Source organism: Dermacentor variabilis, chromosome 2, assembly GCF_050947875.1.
Source record: "Dermacentor variabilis isolate Ectoservices chromosome 2, ASM5094787v1, whole genome shotgun sequence".
Taxonomy (NCBI): Eukaryota; Metazoa; Arthropoda; class Arachnida; order Ixodida; family Ixodidae; genus Dermacentor; species Dermacentor variabilis.
This window is the reverse complement of record NC_134569.1, coordinates 108,949,279-108,976,482: the sequence shown is the minus strand read 5'-3', so window position 1 is coordinate 108,976,482 and position 27,204 is coordinate 108,949,279. Positions and strand designations below refer to the sequence as shown.

The 27,204-nt window shown below is 47.9% G+C and overlaps 1 protein-coding gene across 2 annotated transcripts in view; it reads right to left on the bottom strand.

Moving 5' to 3' along the window:
• Positions 1 to 27,204, bottom strand: part of LOC142572501 (multiple C2 and transmembrane domain-containing protein 1-like) — a 307,998-nt gene that overhangs the window by 162,756 nt on the left and 118,038 nt on the right. The gene's annotated exons all lie outside the window — the stretch shown is intronic.

The window sequence follows — 27,204 nt, the reverse complement described above, 5'->3', positions numbered from 1 at the left end:
GTCTGTTTCCTCTTATTCTTACTCATTCTTTTACTTACTCTTAACTTACTTGGTGTGCGTCTGATCATGTCGTCGTCATCCCCATCATTACTCCAACAAAGTCCTCCGAATTACGAATGCCCATGTCTACTATGAACGGAACGCGAACAATGCCTGCAAATTTCCCGACCGTTCCTTCGTCCTATTCTTCTCCGCCCTCTACTGCGCCTCTTATCGCTCGGAACAAATTCGGCTGCACTCACAGACGAAAACGATTCAAACAGCGAGCAGACCGCAATGCAAACACAATGCTAGAACTGCTGCGCTGCACTACTCTTCTTGCGTCTCCTCAACGGTTAATACGCACGCAAACTGTTGCACCTGCACTGTGGTGTGCGCGTGCGTGTACGTGTGCGTGTACGTGTACGTGTGCGTGTGTGAGTGTGTGTGTGTTCATTCTCCTTTGTGAGAAGACAGATCGGACGCAATTAGCGTTTGCAGTAAAATCCATTAACTAATTGCACAAGTAATCGATTATCCACGGTCCGTGAAAGCTAATCAGCAACGTGCTGGTTCGCCAATAGCCAACGAAAGAGGAGCCGCAAGGTCTTGTCTGCAGCTCTGGCCGTTAAAATTAAGCAGGCATCCCTTCGTAGTAGAAACTAAAGACACAAGCACAGCAGAAAGCTAAGGCAGATGCAATGCTTCCGACGCTGCTAAGGATAAGCGAGAGCTGAACAAACTGTACATCTTTCAATGGACAAAGAAGAAAGAGAGAAAGAGAGAAAGCGGCTGATGAGACGCGGGACGTTCGGCCGAAACGGCGTCTGCTTTGATAAATTATTCCGCCCAACGAGGAAACGTACACAAAACAGAAAAACTGCGACAATGACAATGATGAAAGCCGCGGTGGCGAAGAAATAACAAAGGGCAATCCAGAGGCAATAAGACAAACCGAAGAAACCAAGGGCCCCCTGGGAGACAGGAATGGATTAACGGCACAACATAAATGTAGTCTGCAACGAGTCAGTGCAAGACGCTTGAGATCGAAAAGAGTAGAAGCAATCAGGTTAGCAGAAGGAGCAGCGGGTCAACCTTCTCTCTTCTTCTTGTTCTTCATGTTTAGTCAGCGAAGCACCTTAGCTAATCTGATGAATGCTTAACGCGCGACTGTCCGTCTTCCAGCGGAGGCGGACGACAGGATGTGGTAGGCGTTGCGAAAGCAGAGAGCTGCTGAAGCATTGTGCGCCCGCTGAACAAGCTTATACGCGACTGGCGCGGTAACTTGAAAAAAAAAATGCATGCCACAAAGAAGTCCCGTGCCTGGTGGGGAGAACGTACACATGTAGCTCCTTCGCGTGGAGATAAATCACTCCAAGCTCATTTAGGCGCGTTCATACGTGCTAAGAGACAGAGGGAGTCTATAGAACGCAACACATAAGGACTCACGTGACAGATTTTTTCAGCCTTTCGAAGCCTGCACGCCTTGTTTCTCCCTGGCGCCAGGAATGTACCATGCTCTCGACTGTCCAAAAGTTCAGACTGGTCTGAACATGCTCTCTACGTACCCCTGTGTGTGTCCCTCTGCACTTCGTCTCGGCGCGCATTAGCAGGCCAGTTATGCTCGACCCGATCACACTCTCTCTCTCTTCCTCTCTAATCTTCGCTTATAGTGCTCGTTGATATAGCAGCACCAAGAGAAATGTGACGATTTCGTTATATTGAGCCCTCAACGGTATTCCCGTTCACGATAATCTAGCGGAATTTACCAGCAGCTTACATAGGCCAGAGTTAGGCCCAAGCCTAACTCAACCGCGAGCGACACCGAGAAAGAAGCGTCCTCACTATGTCATCCGCTGAAGCGACCTGAATTACATGTGCTGCATTTAGAGAGCATCACACAAACTGTATTCTTTGTGGACAGGACGGGATGTGACACGAACGGGTAGGATAAGAGAGACAAAATAATCTGTAAGAGAGGCACCCATCCTGTAACTCTAATGATCCGCCGGTTATCTAACCTACGCATTACGCGGCCTGTCCGGCTCCATTTCCTTCTCCTAATGTCAACTAGAATATCGGCTATCCCCGTTTGCTCTATGATCCACACCGCCACTCTGAGAACGAACGGGGATAGCCCATATTCTAGTAGACATTAAGGGGGGGAAATGCGCAATGCGAAACAAACAGATTTATAATACAGCATCTACCACTGCTTCGATTCACCCGTGATTCACACTTCGTGATTCACCTCGTACGGTATGCTGTTATTACTAACCCAAACTATGTTATTCGTGGGCGGAAACCTCGTCCAACAAACAAGGTAGTCGCGCAAGTGCATCTGCAGGTAACAGTTTGAACGCTTGACAAAGTAAACACCACCACCTATTCTTTTTTTTTTTTTCAATTCAATTCAAAGAGTTTATTCAGACAACGTGGTACAGTTGCCTAGGGCGCAGACCAAAAGGCAACTGGTTGCCTGACAAGGAGTCTGTGCCCTTGCTCCCATTCGAGAGCACAAGACATTCAGCGCATAAAATAAACACTAAACAAGATCGAAATACAGAGTGGTTGGTAACATTGAGACGAGAGTTATTTCATATTGAATATGTATGTACAATTGGGAAAATTGCTGTAAGAGACAACAGAAAAAAAAAAAGGAGTGGTTATGCCTGCAGTGACAATAGATACATAGTGATGCTATTTTTTAAAGCTTTGAATGATTTACTTTCTTGGATATTCTGCAACAGAATGGTCCCCACACTGTTATGACAGTCATATGTTTCGTAACTATGCGTTGCTGCTAAACCACAGCTTATAATTACAATGAATGCTGCAGTAAGGTCACATTCGCGAAAAAAAATTGAAGAAATATACAACTGATCTCCGATTAGCCTGCGCACACATCGCGCTGGGTGCACCGTACGCCTCAGCGCTAGCAGAAACTCCGGTCATGCCCACTTAAACCACTTCAGTACGTCGCACAGAACCATTTCCCAAGTAGGAGACGCCCCGTCATGCTAAAGAGACCGTCCGAGCGCGAACACAACCACGAGAAACTACCGCGCGCCTGTACCTGACATATCACACGGAGGGCTCGCCAAAGACATCATGCCGACTGCTCATAGATGGCAACATTGGCGTCGCAATATGGCGGCTCCCATGAAAAAAGTTACAGAAGCACTTAAGTATCCTCACGCGCACTGAATGCGAAAGCATTCTGACTCTTCCGGGCGATACCTGGTCATTTGGTCACTTGGTCATCTGCTCGAAACGGTCAAGGTCAATTTTGAGGGTGGGCCACCCACATTTTGGGAGTGGGCCAGGTCTGTTCTCAACGTGGGGCAACTTAATTTTGGAATTGGCAAAGTCAGTTTTGGGGGTGGGGCAATTCAATTATGGGAGTGGGCCATGGTCGGCTTTGAACGTGGGTCAACTCAATTTTCGAATTGGGAAAAGTCAATATTTGCGGGCGGACCACCCAAATTTTCGCGGTGGGCCAAGTCGATTTGGGAGTGGTCAGGGGTGTTTTTGAACCTGGGTCAACCCAATTTTCGAATTGGGAAAAGTCAACTTACCATCGGATGTAAACGGCGGACGCTCGCCGGATTTTCCGCTTCTGTTCTTTGCTGAGGATCCGTTTTAGCGGCATTTTTAACCTTCTGTAGCACGCCGCCGCGATTTTCGACCAGCCACGGCAAGCTAAGTAAGGGAAAGCGGACCAATCGCAGACGTCGACACCACCCTCTTCGTCCGATTATCTATTTTCAGTGCGATGGCTCGGACCCATCGAATCCCTTACCACTTGAGCGTGCTCCTCGCCTCCTGACAGCCAATTAAAAACGAAAAACCGCTCACTGTAGGCAATATTATTCATTTTGAAAGCAAATAGCAGTCACCTCCTATAAACTAGGAAAGCGTATGATTGGACTGTTCAGGCAATGCTGTGGATCACCGCCCGATACTTGCCCCATTGCCTTGCGTGTCATTGGATATAAAATAAAACTGCAAGCATGATAAAACGCTTCATGTTTGCTATAGGTAGGACCGCCGTTCGCAATAATATCAGTTAAAGGACTCAAAGAGCCACTACAGTCTGAGGCTTTCGTTTTGCAACGAAGGCTCGTTAGCGATAACATGAGACGACTCTCGGTGTGCATCTTTCTTTACTTTCGCGTCCAATAGCACAGTGCTCTTAATACTTTTCGTATTGCATTACGAACAGCTGTGCGTACCATGTTATGAATGGCAAGAATCAAAGCGCGCCCAGCCTCTCTATCTCTGGTTTTTCAGTCTCTAAATTAATTCAACAGGGCTCCCAAATGATCACTTCCTTCAGAAGCGCACCCCTGATGACGTCAGCGGTGCCAAGTTCGTGACATGCCACTCTTTGTTTCTTCTTTTCTGTCCCAAGGGGTTGTTGCCCAACTCTAAAAACGAGACAGAAACAACACAGCAAGACAGATAGCCCTGTGCGATTGGACGCGAAAAGAAAGGAAAGCTGCACACCGAGTGCCGTCTCATGTTATCGCTAACGAGCCGTCATTGGAAAACGAAAGCCTCAGAGTGCAGTGGCTCTTTCAGTCCCTTAACTGATATTATTGCGAACGGCAGTCCTGACTCGCTAAATTTAAATGTTTTATAATACTTGCAGTTTTATTTTATATCCAATGACGCGCGAGGAACTTTTCGCGGTTCTTCTGCCGTCGCAGTTATGGGCCATTTGGCACCGCAGCTGACGTGCCTGCGTCTCCTTCCTGTACTTTCTCTCTTGCTTCTGTCACTATCTATCTATCTGCCTATATATATATATATATATATATATATATATATATATATATATATATTATAAGACGCCAACAAGCAATGACACTAGGGCAAGATAGGGGAAATTGTACTTATTGAATTAAAGAAATGACAAAACATCGCCTCGCACGCGTAATGTGACTACGTTAGATCGCTTCCCACCTGCAGCAAGTTGTTTTTTCATGCATTTCACTGCCAATAATTTATCATTTCTTTAATTCAATTACTAAGTACAAGTAATTTCCCCTATGTTGTCATTGGTGTATTAATTTGTTGGTTTCTCATAATTATATATATATATATATATATATATATATATATATATATATATATATATATATATATATAGAGAGAGAGAGAGAGAGAGAGAGAGAGAGAGAGAGAGAGAGAGAGAGAGAGAGAGAGAGAGAGTTACAACAGAGTCGTAGAAAGATAAGCTAAAAGAGTACAAGAGGAAAGAAGACAATATTGGTGGTGGTGACGTTGCTACAGGTGGAGTTCACTTGGCAGACCTGAGCGTCTCTTTATGCTCCAAATATATCACCATGTGTCTATCAGCCCTGTCTCCCGCAGAAATGCGAGAAGAATGCGTGACATTTCCTTGCGTCCTCTGCGCGTTCCTTGCCGGGAACACTAACTGTTCGACACGTTCGTGAGGAAATCTTCTTTCCACGCTGTGCAAAAGTCTCCCCCTTTCAGAACGGAAGCGCTAGCTGGACCAGATGAAATGTTCTATCTATAGAACATTTCATCTGGTCGGCAACGAAGATGGCGACATATATGTCGCCCTCTTTGTTGCCGACTCGGTGAAAGATGAAGAAGCCGCGCCGCTGACCTTGAACGCCCATGCAGGAGTGGAAGCCAATCTTGTTCTTACTCTACATATGAGGGCCGCTTCCGTGCCCCTAAGTCCGTTTACAACGCAAGGGTGATGGTGTGATTTCCAAAGTGAACGAAAGTGGCAACGCATTGTCTCCTGCAATTCCCACCGGAGCTCTCACTGTTGGCTGCCTCGGAAGCGCTTCATTGGAGAGGGCATCTGCTCTTTCATTGCCAGCGATGCCAACATGCGAAGGTATTATCCATTGAAACGTTATCTTGATCCCTTTGATGTCGATTTCTTTAAGTGATGCCGGTGACTGAGATTGGAAGATGAAGGCAAGGAGAAACAGGAGAGAAACAGACTGTGAAGTCAAGACAGTAACTCTACGTACACAATGACCGTACATAGCACGCGCAAGAAAGCCAGTGGGGGCTAGAACCCACAGAAAGAGCAAGAGAGAGAGAGATGAGTATAACAAAAAAAAATAATCCGACAGTCAGTATATGTACGGCACAGTCGCATATGATCATCGTTTGCATCGCTGTCGTCCTTGCGCGTTCGGCCGCAGAACACGACGGCGCTCACGCACACCCTGTAACGGATGCAAACGGCTGTCGACCGAGCAGTGCAAACACTCGCAGCGGCGCGCATGCCGTTTGCTAAGCCTACATAGGCCACGCAGCGCCGGTGTGCCCGTGGGCGTGTGTACCGGGCCAACCCGATCATACCACTCGATCCTTGTTTGTTGTTGCGCCAGACCACAGTGCCAACACGCACTCTTATTGGATGCCGTGATATATAGAAACACGGCGCCCTTATAACAGGGCTTCCGGCCGAGCACGCCGTGCAATCACACGGTGTTCCAAAATTGCCTCTTCTCTTTTTTTTTTTTTTATCATTTCCGGGAGACCACGAAAGAATAACGGTCTCTTATGTGCGCCGTAACGAAAACTGATACAGGTGAGAACGGATTTTTCCCAATGAAGATATATGCGGCATAAATAGCTGCCGGCGCTTGACAGCTTCGGTGAGTGGCGCGCGCACACGTAACACCCGACCCATACGCACGCATATTCTATACTGAACGTATTGAAACGGTGTGTTGCGAAACTGAGTCCACCGAGCTCGTTGTATATAAATATATTCATTTTATTTTGTGTGTGTGCGCTGATCATCACCCCGTTAAACAAATGGTTCGTGCTAACAAGCGCTAACAAGAAAAAATGACGACGAACTGATTCTTGCAAAGACCACTGTTCCTCGGCGCTCTAGTATTTTCGGTTATTTTTTTTTCATGTTTTACTGGGAGACGCCGCTCCCATTGCCACGGCAATGGAATTGGAGTCCGCAGAACGCCAGTGCGACGTGACTATACTTCAGCAGGAACCGGCCCGAGGAAGAGAAACTGTCCTCCAAGTCAAGCTGACAGCGAGGACACTGTGTTGTACTCCTGATCAAGCGATGACGCCTCAGATGAAGAAGGCTTCGAAAACGTGGTACACCGAAAGGCCAAGAGAAGAAGCATCAGTGGACGGTCTTCGTCAAGTATAAGTCAACTGTCACGCCACAGCGAAGGCCATCGGCGCACGCAATTCTCTTTGTGCCGGACACACCTGCCGACAAGCTCAAGCGCCTTAATCGACAAGCTATTTCTGTTTCTCTCGAGGCTCTTGTCCCAGGAGAAATCAATGATATCAGAATTAGTAATCGAAAGAACGTCCTGGCTATTGATGTCCACAACCGAAGCGCAATCGATGCTTTGATGGCAGTAAAGCTCCTGGGCAACATCAATCTCCGCCGCCTCATTCCGCAGGACAACGAAACCACGGCTGGTGTTGTTTGTGATATTGATGAACCGATTAGCGACAGAGACTTGCCAATTTTAATGAAATCTGCGACAGATGGTGATGCCTTACTGCAAGCTCGGCGCCGTGGCAATTTTATATACCTGTGTAAGGCTCGCATTTGAAGGTGGCTGCCTACCGTCACACGTAAAGGTCGGCTCCCGATGTCGTTGTCGTGCATTGTTTGACAAATGCATTATACTACTGCGCTATGGTGACTAGCGTGCACGTGAGATATGTGATGCCTTTTGCATCGACAAGAAAGGTCATATGTGCGTGAGTGTGCCTTCGGCATCGCTCCTCACGAAGGAATTCGCGTATCTTGCACGTGGGTGATGTCAACCATTTAGTTGTGTGGTTTTCAGTCAACTCTTCTAGAATTCATTTCTCGTACACTGGGCAACTCCTTTTCTGTGTATCCTCTGCAATTCTCTGTCACCGAAGTTCTTATTTCCCACATCGTCGAAGCCACATGCCGGGCCAGGTTTTACGCCTACTGTGTCCGGAAAGGGTTATACCCTCGAGATGTTTGTGTTCTGTTTGGTTTGGTGGTAGCCGTCCTGGGGACACCTCAAGAGGCTTTGTAAACTCTTGAAGTCTGAGCTCTGGCGCCAAGTCCGACTTCTGCAAGACTGGCTGCGCTTGGTGTGCCACCACGGTAATCCGGAATGGATAGCAAGCAGTAAGCTGCGAGTTTAGAAAACTTGCGGCTCAGATCACGGAGACAAGGTGGAGGACCATGCTGAGTTTCCTTCTGAGGTCATCGACCGCCATTCGTGCACAGGGAAAACCGGTGGTCGTTTTAGACTAAGTTTCGCTCCCCGGGGACGTTTCTAGGCTACTGGAAAAAGGTCCGAAGTATGCCGTTCCACCCTCTGTCCGGCCCCACGACCTGGTAGGTCTCAACCGGGACGTTTCCGCAAGGTGTAGCCAAGAGGACCATGACCAGTGTCTGAAGGAGGGACTTTACTTCATCTCAAGGTGTTCAAGCAGGGCTTCAGACGATCATGCTAAAAAGAGCTTAGAAGGTGTCGTAAAGTATTTCAAGCAAAATGAGCTTATGCTGTTGCAGTCAGATAAGGAAGGAGGGTTTGTTGTGTTGCCAAAAGGTCGGTTTGACGAAAAAGCGCAGGCAGCGGTGAATAAGAATTTCGTTCCTATTAGTAACAGTGCAGTTAGAGTCAAGTCGAAATTCATCGAGTTCTGCACAAGTTTGAACTTGAACACCCTTGCTAAAGGTGTCAAGAATAGCAAAGAAAGCTGTTTGACCGTGTTCTTTACCGCGAAAACACACAAGCCCGATATTCCTTTCAGAACTATCGTTAGCGAGCACGGGGCGTGGCAGCATTGCGTGAGCCGTTTTCTTTTGAATAAGCTTAAGACGCTACAAGTGGATGACCCTTTCCGTGTTAAAAGTTCTTCGGAGGTCGCGCAATTTCTTAAGTGTAATGACGGCATTAAGTATGGTTTTTCCGTTGACGTAGAAGATCTATTCTACTCAATTCCTCAGGACAAGCTTCTCGTTTTCTTAAGGGAGTGTATTGAATACAACGACGTGGTCGACTTCCAGAACTCAGCGGGCCTTTCAGTGGACAGCTTTTTAACATTACTCGAGTTTTATTTAAGTGTGACTTTTATTCTTTACAACGAGCAGCCATATCTGCAACGCCGGGGAGTGTGTATTGGGTCTTGTGTTGCTCCTATTTTGTGCGACATTTTTTTGTCTTTTGTTGATAGGTCTTTAGAGCAGGTTTTTAATAGGGGGCAGGTTTTAAAAGTTTTTAGGTATGTTGATGATTTTTTAGTGCTTTTGAACAATAAGGGTGACTTTACATCCCCTGCTTTTATTTTAGAAGCTTTTAACAACCAAGGCCAAGGGCTTGTTTTTACCCATGAACTTCCTGACGACACAGGCCTGCAGTTCTTAGATTTAAAATTGTCTTTTGAAGTTGGCTACGTCTGCTGGTCCTATCAACCGCGTGCCATGAAGCAATTGCTGCCGTACGATTCCGCACACTCTAAAGTGGTGAAGCGAGCAGTTGGTAGTCTTTGCTTGGAATCGGCTTTGCGGAAATCGTGCGCACACCAAATGCGGTCTAGTTTTACGAACCAAGTTGGACGCCTTTTGGCAGCTGGTTACCCTTTGACGGTCGTCAATGCTATAGTAGAGTCTCTTCTGCAAAAAGTAAAGCTTGGAGCACGAAGGGCGAGCGCAGAAGTCGAACGACAGAAGGTAAGACCAGAGGTTATTCCCTATGTACACAAGGTGTCACACAACCCTAAAAAGGTTGCTAACCGTCATGGTATTCCTCTGGTTTTCTCTGCGCCCAACAAGCTTTCGAAGCTGTGTTCTCGAGTTTGCTGTAAGAGCAGGCGGGGCTGCCGCACGAGGCATGAGAAGCCCTTTGTTGAGTGCTCCAGAGGTGTTGTTTATGCAATTCCCTTGCACCCTTGTGGGCAGCTCTACATTGGTCAAACTGAGCGTTGTGTGAATGACCGTTTAAGGGAACATGCGCAAAAACTAAAGAAAAAAGAGGATAAGGGCGCACATTTGGTGGCTCATGTTACCGCGTGTGGCTGCGACGCTCGATTTTCTGCGACAACTATTCTTGGCAGGAGCGGCAACGCGTCTTCCAGGCTCACTCTTGAGGCCTTCTTTATCAAGAAAAATAGAGATAGATGTGTGAGTGAGCCTTCCATCACATTACTGGATGCCGAATTTAACTTCTTGCGCGACCGCCTTTGATGTGCATGTACCGGCTTCACTTCTGCTTCGTAGGCGCATGCGTGACAAGAGGAGATTATATATATATATATGCACTATCCTTCCTTCCATTAAACAGTTGTGAGTAGCGCTTGTCCTTGTCTGTCTTCCTTGTGTTCCGTGGTTTTATTTGCGCTAAGCTACTACTTCAAATATGGCCGTATTCCCTGCCGCTTTCTCGGGTATTTATGTTCACTGCACTAAAACCCTGGGTCTGTTTTAGCCAGTGCCACCGCTCACAAACCTGGGCAGCAGATGTGGAGTATGCTTTATGCCACAGGCGTCAAGCGTATACAGGGTAACCTTCAGGTAACATGTGTAGGTTTACTGACCAGTTGCCTTCACCGAAAAAGAACACGTGACAAGCGACGATGAGCTTCCGAAAATTTACCTTTCCCCTTTCTGTCAGCTAAATGAGCTGGTTTCCTGGCAGCGCAGTCGAATGGCTCCCGATTCAGATGGAGAGGTAATAATGATAGTGCTTTCGCGCACAACGCTCTAGGAAAAGACAGACGCTCGCGTGCCCTAGTTTCTTCCACTTCTTCGAATGATTCAGCCGGCGATTTGAAAGAGGAAAAAAGGAAAAACAAGGAAGGTTCGGGAGAGGTGCGGCGCTCGTGAACAGAACCGGGCAGCCACTGCAACTCCAGCGTGGAACTATGCTTTCCGGCGATTTCAGCTTTGGATTTTTTGCTTGTTTCTTCTCTCAGATAGAGCGCACGCTTTTCACGAACATTGGTTCCTTCATCAGCATGTTTAAAGCGAAGCTTTCATGCCGAGTCCGAGGCACTTTTTCGTAGGTATCTGGCGTCTAACGCCGAACGCGCTTAACGGAATGACGGCGTCATCTAGGAACGGTGCGGCGAAAACGGAGCTAATGTCTGCGGGAGCTGCGAGCAGGGCGAATTCAGCCAGCACGGGAACGGCGGGTATATATAGACTATACATGGGTTTGCCTGAAATCCGTCCTTCTGGCTTCGAACGGCTTTGTGACTTTGCAAAGTCACCATTTGTTCAACAATGTACGGCGTTATACATAATCGAACAAACCGCAATAAAATTGCCACACGCACGGCCGAATTCGGACAAACCATTACGCCCCTAACGCGTGCGTCGACAAGTTGCATAGGACAGCCTTTCTCGCGGGCAAGCCAGCTCTTTGTGACGCTTAATTAGCGCGTTGCACTATACAAAAAAAAAAAAAGAATGATGCGATGCGCACTACGGAGTGCGTCCCTGCCGGTAATGGCTGGGTGCACAGCGCACAGGTGCAATACAGGGAATGGCAGTTCCGGCATTGGTAAAACTTTTTTTTTTCTTAGCACGTGTCGGCGCGGAGATTAAGGTTGGTGCAAGGTTAGGTTAGGTTAGCGTTAAACAAAGCGTCTAAAGGTGAGTCGGACGTGCATGCCTACTTTGCTTCCGTTTTGATAGCTTCGCGGCTCCCGCCTACCGATTTTTTGCACGTGTTCTTTCTTTCTTTCTTTCTTCTTTTTGCAGAAGGCCGTTTATTTAACTCAAAAGGGAGCATTAAAAATGCTTTTGAAAAGTCACGGAGAGCAGCACTCGAAAAGCCTGACACCATGCAGCGAAGACGCTGCTCCAGGAGAGCAGGCCCGGTCACTAATGCGGCCCCTGCGGCTCCCCTGGCAGAAGAAATCAGTGATGTTATTTTGAAGGCCGAGTGCCGCGAGGTGCGAGAAAGGTATAATACGGCACGATTGACTCAGCACGAGCGCTTTAGGCGCGGGGAAGTTTTCATTCCTGACGTCCGACGTACCTTAAGCTTAAGGGATTAGCAAGTTGGGGACGTGCTTTCACCGCGGTTGCGTAAATGACGTTAGCTGACACCTACGCCTTCTAAAGGAAAATAGCGATTCCTTCGGCAGGTGAAAGCACACCAAATATTTTGATGATGCATTAATACCCAAACAAACAAACAAAATTCACCGACGATTATGATACTCTATCATGCGAAATTTGAGCGCAGTTCTGGTTTTCATTTCGCTATATATTGAGGCAAGGAATTTGAGAGAGGCATGTATCACAGTCGGCGATCGTCGAAAATCTGATCTGCGGGTCAAGCGCGTGGGCTTCTATACGTGACTCCCGTCGCAGGTTCCAGTGTAATCTCTAGTGCCGCGTGGCTTCCAGAAAGTACTACATAATTCGCGTCGCGCATACAATCAGATTACAAGACAATCGCAAACCATGACGATCGAAAAAAGCGCGAACGAGACCGGACCAAGCAAACCAAACAAGCGCCAGCGAGAGCTAACGCGAGCAGACACGGTAGTACGAAACGAGCGGTCCGACTGTGACCAATTACGAGTACGCACCGAACGGTTGGGCGGGCCCACATGACACCAGTTTCCCGCGTGCGACATACTGAAGGCGCCGCTCTGATTAGTCTGCTCCATGTAGGGAAGAAAAAAAATAGGAGAGGCCCTGACGTCACGCTTTTGAAGCTGGAAATGCAGCCATGATGGTGTGCCATCTCCCGTTGAACCTCCCATCAGCTCGCCAGAGCAGACAGCGCGATCTTTAAACGCCAGGTCAATAGGAACGCACATTTTCGCTCAAGTACACGAAAGCAATGTCGGGTTGTAGCGGCCACCCGTAGAGGTATCGCTCACGTCCGTATTCGCTCGTATTCGGCTGTATGTGGGCAGCGATGCCGGTTTGGCTCACTTAGTCCTGCTTGCAGCGTAAAAAGTGTGTGTGTGTGTGTGTGCGTGTGTGTGTGTGTGTGTGTGTGTGTGTGTGTGTGTGTGTGTGTGTGTGTGTGTGTGTGTGTGTGTGTGTGTGTGTGTGTGTGTGTGTGCGCGCGTGTGTGCGTGTGCGCGTGTGTGCGTGTGTGCGTGTGCGCGTGTGTGCGTGTGCGTGTGCGTGTGCGTGCGTGCGTGCGTGCGTGCGTGCGTGCGTGCGTGCGTGCGTGCGTGCGTGCGCGGGCGTGTGTGTGTGTGTGTAATATATTGTTTCTTCCGTGGTAAATCACATTTTCTTTATTGCGTGCCTCACATATATGTGTATACGTACACAAATCAACGGTCCCACCTACCGATTGATTGATTGATTGATTGATTGATTGATTGATTGATTGATTGATTGATTGATTGATTGATTGATTGATTGATTGATTGATTGATTGATTGATTATGTTCACTCATTCATCGATTAATGTATTTATTTCCATTCCTTCGGGGGAGAGGGTTGATTATTAAAGAAGCTTCTTTTCTTAAAGTTCGAGCTGAAAGCGCAGCGCCGGTACGTCATTGTGACTTCACTAACTTCAACTTACTTGCGCGTACTTTCTGGCCGCTTTGGCGCAGGAACCTCTCGAAACTTGTAGGTTAAGTCGTTAGTTTCGTTAAAGTACGATGTAGCCATTTTTAGCGAACTAGCTAGACCCGCGTAGAAGCTGCCATAACGCGTGACGTCACGGCGAGCCGCTTGGGGAACATTAGGGAGACGTCGCTACCCATGTCTTCTTTTGGCGCCTCTTCTGGCTTAGCAGCCCTGCAGTTACGGTTAGAGAGGAAAAGAGAGAAGTCATAAGAAAAAGGCGGGGAGGTAAACCAGGCTGAGCCAGGTCGGTCGGCACGCTGTAGTGGAGAAGGGAGACCGAAAGATGAGTAGAAGGAGACAAAAAAAAAATCTGTTCACAGCACGCACGCATGCGCATGCTGAAGCGTCTGCATCGCCCAGTCAGCCACTTTGTACCTTTGTAAATTTTGTACCTTTTCATCAGGGGCGAATATTATGCGCTATAAATTCCGCGTTAAAGAGGCAATGTGCTTTACGATGCAAGAAAGGACACTGTGCTTCTCCGGCTTTACGTATCGCAGAGGCACGATGCGGCGGTCCCATGGTCTTATGTTGCGTAAAGGACCTGTAATCTAATTTCACTAAAGGGCCCCGTAATGCAAGCCTCTTATTTTCGCACTATGGGCAGTCACACAATAAGCGTTCTGGTGCTTTTTTTTTTTACAGCGAAGCTTTATAGAACTAGGTTCTGGAAAAAGTTGCGTACGTCTATCGAACCGGGTGGATCGTGAATTTCTCCCCATACGTGGGCCAATACCGAAGGTAGTGCAATATCGTGCCGACCCGCGGCAGAGGTGAAGCAGGCTTTAAGCACTCCGCCAACTTGCAAAAATTAGTTTACCATCTTAGGTCCAAGTACAACCCGTATCAGATGACCCGCGTCGGCTATGTCTACGTTCGCACCGCGCTCTCTTCGTTGGCTTTCAAAGCGCTTGCGTATCTACTGTCCTTTCCTTCCGCTCTCCAGTGACGGCGTGCTGCCTGCCAGGACAGCGAGGCGGAAAGAAATGCGAACCCTCCATGTGGCCCCGATCCCGCAACCCGGAGCAACTGCCAGGTTTCAGAGGGAGTTTGCGAGAAACCAATTTTGTGTGGCCTGTGTTGCGCATGACCGCTTGTGGTTTCCGAGTGACCTCACAACCATTGCTGCATTGCGGGACGTCGACCAACGCACGATCGCCTCGGCTACAGTGAGGCAGTGTGTCCCGTTGGAGTGCGGTGAGGTGCGTGTCTGTTCTACGTGCCGGGATTCGTTAGTTAAATGTGTCGTGCCGCATTTTGCAACAATACATGGGTATGTATACCTCCCGGTGCTTCATCATCTCCCGACGCACAGGGAGAAGGCGAGCGACTAGTCGCACCTCGCCTTCCATTTATGTGCATAGGGCGTTTAACGCACGGCAATGGACAGTTCGCCATTAAAGGGCCCCTCACCAGGCCCCATAGCAAATATTGGTTATACGCCGGAAGTTGTTACATGTCCTCTAGGGAGCGTTCTGCCGCAAAAAATTGTTCACTTCGACTCCATTAATAGCCGGGATAGAAATATTTCGGTGCCGCGAACCCATGATTTCAGCAGGCGGGCTCCGCTGCCAAGCAAGACGCTCTCTCCACTCGCCCCGTCCAGCCTCCGCAAGCGAAATTCGTTCCCTAATTCTCCCATACCGGACCTCGAGGATCGCGTGACGCATACGTCACAGGCCCCGCCTTCACTTTTTTTTTCTCCTGGCTTTTTTTTCGGCGCTACGCACTTCCGCTGACAGCGTCGCGCGCGAGCTGTAGTCTGGTTCGCGGAGCGCACGATTTTGCGCGCTGTGCACAAGGACACATGACTAGCGGTATAATTCAGTGCTAAGCGAATACTGAAGCAGAAAAGGCGAATCGCAGAGCATGATCTCGCGCTGGAACACGGTAGAAAATTGCATAGTTTCGGCACCTGTGCACGTGACTGCACGACTGTGGGAACAAGCAGACGAAGTGGAAGTACATCTCTCTTGCTTCGGTGCGAAGTAAAACGAAAAACACGCATAAATTCCGTTTGCGTGTTTTATTATTTCTCTAAACTTCAATTCGTCAATTCAAGCAACGAATCACACAAATAATAGATGGCGGCTTGAATATTTCTCGAAGTCACGTGTCACCACGAGCGACGTCATACTGCGGACTCGAGTACGCAGGCGCGAGGACGCGGGTACGTGATCCTCCGGCTTGGGAGTATACGGCGGCCGCGAGGAGAAAGAAAAACGGCGTTCGGTTTGAAATTTCCGATCTTTCCTTTTTCCGATCTGCAAAGTATTACATCAATGTAATACTTTGCAGACACGATCGTTATCGCGCAATGTATGATCTGCGCTTGTCAGCTCCAAATGGCCAGACTTGGTGAGGGGCCCTTTAAGGGGCCCATATACACAGCTTCGCTGGTCATCTGCCTTCACATAGCGGAATGGCACTGATTTTTTTTTCTGTTCCGCACGCGTTACAATTGGCACTTTCTACCATTCCAATAGAGAATGAATGGGCGTTCGTAAAGGGAACGCCTATCGGCAGTAAGTCTTCGCGTCGAGTTAGATCAGGTATAAGTCGTAATTTCGTTACAGTTATAGTGGCCACTCTGCGAGTACAGAAGCGTGATATACCAAGACAGCGTAGCTTGGTACTTTGCTACAGATAAGAGTACTCGTGGGGGTTCCAAAACGACGTCGGAGTGCATCGCGGGGTCCGCGCGACGCCCGTGAGTTTGAGAACCACTGCCTTGAAGCACCAGAGCGTTCTGCTTGGAGAATTTATGGTACCCAAAAGTGGAATACGCGGAAATGTCGGCTAGGAACGTTACGCGCATATAAAACGCATTTGTTAGATTCCAAGGAGACATACTGCTCTTTGATTTTACATATTTAATTCCCAGGCGAATACACTGCATGGGCGAATATTCTCTGGCTAACACCAGTGTGCCTAGACTAGAGAGGGTAGCAGGCTGAGAAGTTTGAACGAAGTAAGAGAAGAAAACAAAAATACATTTGTAAAAAAACACGAACGCCAAGTGTGCTCTCGGTGCCCAAGAAGGCGGGGCTCGTCAACGGAAACGGTGCACAGGAGATTGATACTTGTTAAACTTTTGTATACCGGAGCGTTCTCTTTTTTTCTTCTTCTTTTTAAGGCCTTGCATATGGGAAACGTCTCTTGGTTCTCTCGTGGAACGCTCAGACGCAGCATTATATAAAGTGCCCGTCGCACAGACATCCAAGACGCCATTTGTTGAACATTTACAGAACGATGTCGTGCCGTTCCTTCCATTCCAGTTTCTGTGTTGTTATTGTTATTGTTGTTATTGTTATTGTCATTGTTGTTGTTATTGTTGTTATTGTTATTGTTATTGTTATTGTTATTGTTATTGTTGTTGTTATTGTTGTTATTGTTGGTATTGATATTGTTGTTGTTGTTGTTGTTGTTGTTGTTGTTGTTGTTGTTGTTGTTGTTGTTGTTGTTGTTGTTGTTGTTGTTGTTGTTGTTGTTGTTGTTGTTGTTGTTGTTGTTGTTGTTGTTGTTGTTGTTGTTGTTGTTGTTGTTGTTGTTGTTGTTGTTCATCGGTCACTGGCCAGCGAGTGTTGTCCGTCACAGAGTGGCAGCGTTCATGTCGTGTCTTGATTTCCCTGACGCCGTAAGCGCAAGCAACGGAAACGAATTCCTCAACCTAAGCGAGGTGTTCCGTTGCTATTTTTTTTTTCTCGTCGCAATAGCAAAGCGCCCATCATTTTGAACGACCTTTTTCATATATATTTTTTTCTTTACGCCTCGCTTCTACTCCTTCTCATCATGGCCTATGTTCCACGCGCAACTTATGTGCAGAAAACTCGGCGAATGGGCAGGTCTATCGGCTGTTCCAACTTCATTTCTTTTTACGTCGCCCGGCTACTGGTGAAGCATGTGGTAAAGCCGTAGCAGGCATTCCGCGCACGTGCAAGCGATCGATGCTGCTCACTGAAAACAGACAGGCATAGAGTCTCTCACTGGGAAACCGCCTAAAGCGCGAGAAAACGTACAGAAATGGCAGCCGACCGGAAATCCTTCGGTAAACACCCGCACAAGGGAGCAGCTCATTAGCGCTCGGCGTTCTAAAGAGTAAAATGACAACAAAAGCAAGAACGATACGAAGCACTAACTTAGGCGTTCGCCCGGCAAGGGATACAGAAAAAGCATGGCAAGCACGCGCACACAAAGCTTCTTTAGTATACAGGCAAATATTCGAGACAAGGATTGATAATATTTATTTATTTATTTATTTATTTATTTATTTATTTATTTATTTATTTATTTATTTATTTTATGTTATTTATTTGGACAATCATGTTTGCCTCGTTCAGAAGTTGTTACAGGAAAGGGCCAAAATGAAACGCAAAAGCAGAAACATACAAATTAAGGCTCAGGAACCTAAATAATGAATTAACAGAAGACAGCCCCAACAAAACAAGTTATATTCATATATATATATATATATATCCACACTGCATCAAGAAAACCCGTGGTCTGTAGCAGCACTCATTCACAGAACGAGGCAAAAAACGCAACACGAAGCGTGTTATAGCGCAGGCTTGCAAGAAACACAGGCCGTAACTAGGCTTATTTGTCTGGCTGTCTGTCTGTCTGTTCGCGGCTTTCAAAAGCTTACACCGATAGCCATGTAGAAAACACTTGTTTACTGCAGTATTAGATCTGTGCTTGTCTGGTTGAGCTCTGCGCCACTAAGTAGCTGCACCGTGCAGGCCACTCACGCTCGCGCACCCGTTTACCCGCTATTCCTTGCGGTTTGCCACCGTTTAGCGGAATGCCGGGTACGCTAAAACTCTCTATTAGTGACCATAACAGCGTACAGGGGCGTTTGTGTAGGACACTACAAAGCAGTAGGAGGCGCCGCATTCGTGCGCCAACGTCTCGTTTTTATCATGCCAATAAAAATTGTAGAATGGCAATGTAGGACTTCTACAATGTGGGCCCAATGTAGAAGAAATGTGCTCAAGTATGCTCAACTTGAGCAAATTTCTTCTACATTGGGCCCTTTCTTTCAACAAAGCTTTCGCACCGATCCTGTCATTTTGTGCGTCAACCTGATCGCCGTCTCAGCTTGCCAGTCTCGAGTGGTGATGTATTGCTTGAGAAAAAAAAATCTGGTGCCTTTGGAAGCACAGTCTATCTTCGGCGTCTTGGAACCTTCTGGGCACGTCAGGTGCGTATGCAAAATACTCAAGTCCGAGTGGCGCCGTTCCTGTCGTTTGTGTCGTTCTTCAGTCCTGGTCTTTTGCGCCTTGCCTTTGCTCATTCAATTAAGTGTAATTACCCAACTTTTTATTTGTTGGCTGAGAACCCCAAGTATGATACACTGATTTGTGGAGCACCTTCAGCAACCACCGATCGAGTTATGTCCTCTACGGTACGTCTCACGTAGTCCTTTTTTCCGGGTTGCAAAGAAAGCCCGCGAAATATGAAAAAAAAAGCCACGTGACGGAGCGCTTGCGCAGTGGTATCGTGCTGCTTGCTCTCAAGCGTGCGTTCGGTGAACAAGGTCGGCTCTCGTCGGTTGACGGCGCCAATTCATGCTGCTGGCCGAGAGCTGCCGAGGACATAAAGAACGCCCTGCCGCTTCCCCGTCGCAGTGTCCGACGAAATCCATTGGCGTTTCAGTTACTTCATTAAGAAACCGCGCTTTTATGCATTGAAGCACAAAAGTAACTGGAACACCAATGCCTTTCAACGGCCACTTTGAAAAATACTATCTCGGAAATGGTGCTGTCCAGAGACTCTTTCCAAATTGATACGCCGCGCGAACTCAGCGGCAATAATTCGTACATTGAAATATGTGGCGTAATTAAAGTAATATATAGAAATGTTAATTAGCATAATTACGTTAATTATTCAAATAACGATTCTGATTTCTCGTAGAAGTATAGGCCACCTAATCGAGTAATTTAGATCAAGGGTTAGAATTGTGCTATGTGCCATAGGCAATCATTTTTTTTTCTTAATTTGGTACAGTTTAAAAAAATCATACATATGAATGGATAAAACAGTGTGTGCCACATTCGCCAGCCCTGGCTCTGGCTAACACTGCCAGGGCTACATCTAGAATGCATAAATACCCAAGATGGTGGCTGGATTGAAGGCAGTCGCCGTAGCACAATTGATAGTGCAACGCACGCGTAATGCGGAGGTTGTCGGTTCGGCACCCCCCGCGGCAAGTTATCTTTTCGTCCACTTTCGTTTCGCGTCTCCCCTTCCCCCTTCATTAGTTTCTACATTTCAATTTAAGCCACAGCTAATCTATTCTATGCTTTCTTTTCTTTGGCTTAATTGTCTTTTGATTCTTTATGGTTGTCATTGAGAAACAATCGACTCCCTCAGTTTCCCCTTTCTCTCTCTCTCTCTCTCTCTCTCTCTATATATATATATATATATATATATATATATATATATATATATATATATATATATATATATATACACACACATGTGTGTGTGTGTGTGTGTGTGTGTGTGTGTGTGTGTGTGTGTGTGTGTGTGTGTGTGTGTGTGTGTCTCGAGCGGCCACTTTCGCGGCGGTTTTGTGTGCATTTGCGGGCTTCTTTCACGCTCGGAAAACCACCTTTACTAGCACGTATTGAACAACAGAAAGCTGTATCGGGAGGTTTTAATGTCGCTCCACAGTTTTCTCATTGACACTTTTCATTATATTGTAATATTGCAGAAGCTAATTAATTCACTAATTAATTAAGACTAATTACCTAATTAGGGGGAATGAAAAAGATAAGTATCTCTAAGCGGCGGCAAAGAACAGTACCTTTGTCCTGTCCAACTACGTGGCATACGCATATGTTAAAACTCTGGCTAACTTTAGCTGCTACACATTATACATATATAGTGTTTGCCTGTGCGAGATAGTGAAACGATAAAACTTGTTCCTGCGTTTTATCGTCTTCTTGTTGGCAGCAGTAGTAAATGTCGACGCAGTAGAAAGCGACCACTTTTCTTTTTTACTTGAGCCACAGGCGCCTTTTCTGTCGAAAGCCCACGCGGTTGACTCGGGTTTCGTCTATACTCTACGACAGTGTATACTATACCACGGGCAAGACAGCCATCCTATTCGCCTCCTCCCACAGTCAGCGAAGATATTTTGTGCCTTTCGCGTTACTAGGAGACCAATCACGAAGCCGACAACACAAGGGATAGGAAGCCGATAAGACAGGAAGCGTAAAGGAGGGCCATCTCACTTGGGCGCATCCAGAAAAAGCGTGTCGCGGCTGGGGGCGATAGGCGCGATCGGTAACGCCCGACGGGCTTTCCGGACGCCTCGGGCTCTAATCCGGAAAACAATGCCTGCATGCATCGCACTTTTATTGGCGCTGACGCGAATATGGGCCCCGCGGGCGCTTGCCGCGCTCGGAGAGAAACGGGGCTGCTGACATATGCCGCCGCCAGAGGCGCCTAATTAGGCGCAGACGCACGCGCGCCGCTCTAGTGTGAAGCACAATGGGGGCACAGGACGGCCGTCGTCTCTCGTTTCATCGCTGTTGACATCTCTCCTCTCCGACCACCTGGCTTTCCCCTCGCGCGCTGATCTATCTTTCTCACTCGTTTTTCGTTAGAACGCACTAACGCAGCTACGTTCAGCGTATAGATTTAGACACTCGCGTAAACGAGTATACGTCTCTGCTGGCGAGATTGATTGATTGATTGATTGATTGATTGATTGATTGATTGATTGATTGATTGATTGATTGATTGATTGATTTGCGGGATTCCACTTCCCATACCAACTTTAGGGCTTGTGAGAGATGCCGTAATTTTGTGATTTCATTTTCATTTAAATAAAGATAACTGACCATTTCCACCTTCCGCCTACATTAAAACGCGGCAGCCGCGGCTTAGAAACAAACCCGCCTACCTTGTGCAAAGCCAATTCAAAATTTTATAGTCACTGAACCACCTCGGCGTTGTGCATTGATTATAGGTAAAAAAGTTCGAAGCCTGTTAGGCGTGTTTCGGCTCGTGTTACTGCCTGGTAAGATGTGAAAAATTGCTGACCATACGCTTTGCTATGGAATTATTTAGTCGATCCCAGAACGCGGGCTACGCGGAAGCTTATGGCACTACTAGATAGAAGGAACACCTTTCTGAACAGAAAGCTGGATCCCTGCATCTTCCTTCTAACCTCAAATTTGAGGTACACGTCTATTCGCGCTCTAATGTGTCGCTCTTCCTTTCGAAATGTCTCTGTTCTTGTAGTGCCTAACGCGACAGCAACAAAAATAAAGAAACGACATGTTTTACTTTTCTCTTTCTTTTTCGGAAGAAGGAACTCGCAATACTCAACTACGGCGGACATCAAAGGACCCGAGGAAGCATTCAGAAACGCGCACCGCTCGGTTTGCTCGTCTTCATGTCCCAACACGGCAGCGAAACATCGCCACACTCCGCGCCTATTCGTTTCATGAAAGACTTTCAGTCGGCAAGACAGAAGGCAAATGCCTGCATGAAGGGGCTTATTTAACTGCTCAAATATGCCTCAACGAACAACTCGCAATATTCCGCGGGAAAAGCCGGCACGTACACCTGGGTGAGCTACAGGCGGGGATTAGCCTCTTGCACGGCAGCAGGAGCGCCGGCAGAGCGCAGAAGATAGATCCTTTCAACAAGTCGTCCCACGTCGTGTTCTTGCTATACAGCGTCTCCGGAAAGCATGGAGGATTGTTGCCAAAAGAAAAAGAGCCTCCTTCTGACGAATTCGCGAACGCGCTGTAAACCCGCGCGAGCGAGCATTGATCTCGCAGCCGTTATAACGGGACTACATCGGAGCCTCGAAAGTTCCCAGCTCTCTCCGCACTCGGTGCACCTTCAGCGAGGCTTCCGTTCTTTTGATCTCGCCGATGCGGAACGCGTTTTGGCGAGCGGACGCGTAAAGAAGACGAACTCGCCCACGCTGCAGTGCATCGTGCGTATAGCGATTAGTTACATCGCAGACGTGCGGAAGGTTAGGTGCGTAGTACTGCGGGACCCTTCACGGAGGGGCCGACGTGCGGTTATTTGCTATGCGGGAGGCGTGCCGCCGCCACAACGTCTACGCCACTTTTGATTGGCGAACCTACAAGCACCCGGCGAGTCGCCGACAGTGGCGCCACGCGGGCTTCCGTCCTGCCCTGACGCCCCCACGCGCGACTCTGCGCACCGTCTCGGGCGAAGTCAAGGCACGCGCCAAAGCCACGGCCATTTCGTGCTTGCGCCTCGAGGCGAAAGTGAAACGAGCCCGACGTGACACTCGTGACCAGACGCCCGTATTCGGCGCCTCCGCAAAAGAGGGAGAGGGGGGTGGGGGTGGAGAGGGGCAGGACACTGTGAGTGACAAAAAAGAAAAAAAAGCAGCGAAGCGTCCACACTGGACGACCGTCAAGGCTATATTTGCTATAGACACGTGACAAGGAGTGCAAGCGTTAAGCGTTGATCAATATACTGCTGGTCTGCGCAAACAGTTGGCTTCTTTTCACGGCAATGGGCGTCGTGTGCAGGGACCTCCAGGTCCCTTCGCGGCGGCGACGCCATGTGGTAACTTTCCTGGCAATGACGGCTATCGTGTCGCCATGAAGATGACGTGATGGAGGGTGTGCTTAATCGATATCACACGAAACCGCGACGACGGTTTCGATGCTGGCGCCTTGTCCGCTGGACGTCCTATATATACCACGACACCGATGAAGCGCTAGTGCGAAGAATAGCAATGGTTCACAAAAGGCGCACGTTGCGGTGAGCGCTACGGTGGACGAGGCCGCCGGGAAGCTAACTTCCAGGTGAAATAAAGTAAGAAGGCACCACAACGTGGAACACAGGCGCCGTGAATGCGAACGTAAAGCTTTTGATGAGCAAAGCAGAGAAGGGGGGAACCTGGGCAACCCATGACCTTTCCAGAAGTATATGCGTCCAATGCACGAATATACAGACGCACCGACCAGAACACCTAGGCACTTTTTTTTTTCTCGCATTAGTCATATCGCGTTCCGAAAGCAAATTTCGACCAACAACTACCCCCGTTTTTCAAGGTAATTTTGGAGTGGGTTACAAGAGCCTCGAGCTGCGGTCCTCCAGGGATAGCACCGACGCCAGCGATCTTTGCCCTCATATCTCTAAGAAGTGTACTGCAGGAGGGACCCGTAATGAGATGCAGAGTTGAGCTAGGGTTGAGTTTACTTCGCCTCGAATTCGATTTGTAATGACTACATTTTTCTTTTTATTTATTTCTCTTCTTTGTTTGGGGCGGGAGGGTGGTAGAGGAGAGTGCGCCAATCAAGGAGGCACAAGAAAAGAAACCACTCACAGCTTCGAGCTCAGCGCTGTCTCTCGTACCGTTTCCCGTGACTCGTGATTTGTTGCGCTGCCCTTCAAGACGTGGAATGGAGTCGACGGGGAAATTTTTTTTAACACAATGTTTTATAATATTGTTTCTATAAAGCAATGTTATAAAATCTCTTGTTCCGCATATACCCTGCGTCACTATACTTATGCCTGTTATCGGCTATGAGATAATGTGTACTTTAATTTAAAGATATACAAAGAAGGAGAATTCGCAGCGAGAACCTACGATGCTTCTTCAGGAAATCGGATAACGCACTGGACAGTCCCGAATGACCCATCCTTAGGAGAGTAAGAAAGCGTCCGCGAAAGAGACGACCGCTTGCCTGACAGGCCGTAAGAAAGAACAGAAAGCTCGCCGATCTGCACTATGATCCGATGTCGCATTCCTCAAGTTCTTTCTTTTTTTCTTTCTTTTTCTTTCTTTCTTTCTTTCTTTCTTTCTTTCTTTCTTTTTCCAACCAGGTCGATAAGCTCGGTTCCTAGTAGTGATTGTGTTGACCATCAGTCAATGTTACAAACCAAGTTGGACCTTCGTCAGCCGAAGGACAGCTAGAGGGCTTCGTTTCCTCGTCGTATATAGTTTTGAGAAAGACTCTTGCTGACGATACAAAAAAAAACTAAAACATGCACACAGTAGACATGCTCGTGTGTGTGGTTAAAAGGGGAGCGGTGGAGTTCGACAAAAGTCTAATATAAAAAGAACGGTGGAGACGAACGCAAGACACCCAACCACTCCTTCGAGACAGGTCATTCAACTCGAGCCGAAATGTTCTTATAGCTTCATTGTGTCTCCGCTAACACTGCAAGCGCTTCAATTCGACGGCAACGTGTTTTGCTACGAATTTTGCGCAGTGTATACTTTCATCTTTCAGTGTGGTGTTACCTGCCACGTGGACTTCTCAGCTGCACTCGTATAGCGCACGTCGCTGTATGTCGTCGTACGTAATATAGCCCTCCGCTACTCATCGACCCTTTGTCATGCCCAAATAAAAGTTTTAGAAAAGAAAAATCTCTCACTAGACCGCTACGACACTGCAGAATCATCGATCAAATATCGGAGAAGTTGTCACACTTTCCAGCCAGAGTGGCTCATGTTACCATCACGCACCGCCGCGCTCTCTGGACACATTCCCCCGGCCCGCGCTGCTCACGTGATGGAGCCATGGACTGTGCGAGGCCTTCTTCTGCACATAATTTACCTAATGTAACCTTTTTCATTGGCAATAAATTCTTCTTCCCCACCGTTGAGTGCTCACTGCCATCTTCAACGCGCTTAATTAAATACTTGCGGTTTCCCAAAACGTGAACTTCAATGTCCACATCGGCTTATACGCAGATAAGAACATACCCTGCAGCAAAGTTACAGCCCGAAATATGTATGTCCTTGCTTACAGCGATGGTATTTAACCCACAGACACGAAATATTGCTCACAAATGCCGAACAGTACCTTTCCCATTCCTGTAAAGTTTCGTTCCGATCCGACTTGCACTTGCCATGCAGCTATCCCTTCAGTATCTCCGTGATCTGCGCGGACTGCTCCACTTAGTGCGATGCTTTAAAGTTCGATTAACACTAGAGGGGATATAGAAGAGCTAATAGAGGTTCTCTCCTCTTTCCTCTCTGGTGTCCTTGCGCTGTTAATCCAACTTTAAAGCATGTTTCACCAACAAAGCCCAATCTTACACCCTTCTCGCTTAAAGCGAGTTTGAATACAAACAGCGAGCTCTTTGCAATATATATATCCCTAAACTGCTGCGGACACCAATTTCTTGCAGGCGCTTAGATTCAAGCAGCATCAGAGGGTTTCAGCCACGCCGTATACTGCCATACTGAGAAGCACGCAGCCGCGCGGTAATACGGTCATCCACTGCTTTGCATCCGCGGCATTTCACCCTGCGGGAAATACTAAATGCTTCAGTCAAGCAAATTACCGTACGGTAACACAACTTGGCTAGATCTGTTCACTAAAGGCTTCGCGGTAAAAATTTGCTCGCACAATGGCACGCTGCCGTTATCGTAGCAGTCTGCTCCATCCCCCGCCCCCTCCCGCATGCGGCCGATAAGAGGAAAGAGCATCGAAGCGATCGAATCCCAGATGACATACGACACTGCGCGTTCGTCCAATTGGACCAATGTCTCACCGGCCGCTACTAGCCGCTACGCCCTTCCCCGCGCTCCCTAGAGGAAGATACACCGCCGGCTCCCCGTCTGCCGAGCGGGAAGGAGCGAACTGTGTTTCGTTACAGCCGTCACCGCGGCCTGCCGAAGTCGTTTCGCATCCGTCGCAGCGCACGACCCGCGTACACGGACTTGCACGATCCGCGCGGAGATGGCGGCCACCGGACAGCGCATGCGCGCGCAGCAGCACAGCCGGTGCTCCGCCGCTAATCATCATTTACCGCCGGCCGTTGTCCGGCAGAATTAATGGCCGCGCATGATTCGAGACACAACACGGGGCTTGGGCCCCCCGTGCGGGCCTAAGCCTCGTGCGGATCCGCTCGACAGCGCCGCTTGGCGGTGGCCCTGAGAGATGTGCACCGGCGGGGACACCACCCTCGCCGTCGCTGCTTTAGTGGAGGACGCGTGCTGGCCGCTAACTCGGCGAGATGACGACCAGACACGCAACGGGTGTTTTGCACGTACGGGCTCCGCAACAGCTGCGGAGAGTGTATTCGAAATGAGGGGGGAAAAACGATTCAACGCCGGCGCGACTAGATGGACGTTTAAGAGGACGATACAAGAAAGACGGCCGCACTATCGAGTGTTGTTATTGAGCAGGAAAGCCGATCGCCGGCTGTTTCAACGAATACTCAATGTTGACATGAATTTATATCATTTCGTATGATTATGCGGAATAATATGGTTACTAAACCGTCCTGCGAATGATTTTTGCTTCAGGAAGTACAAAGACGGCCAGTAGAAATTACCGAACATTCTTCTTGGCATGATGGTGCACGCAAGCTCCAATAATATGGTACCCAAGGGCGTGTGTAGCATCGAAAATAAAACGAATTGCAACCTGAAAGTTTCATGCCCGCCCGTCTTTGTCATTTCTAAGAATAAATTAGACAACTTTAAGAGAGGGCGCTTTCTTTTTCCTTATTTTTTGTTCAAAACATTATTCGCCGCAGTGATAGCGTGACAGGCTGCACACTGAATAGTTAAAACTCGCTGCCTGATTTTTATTTATCGACAGACAGTTCGAGACATGAGTTGGTATCCCGCGCGTCAGTTCCTGTAACTGCGGTACCCGCGCCTACAGAATCAC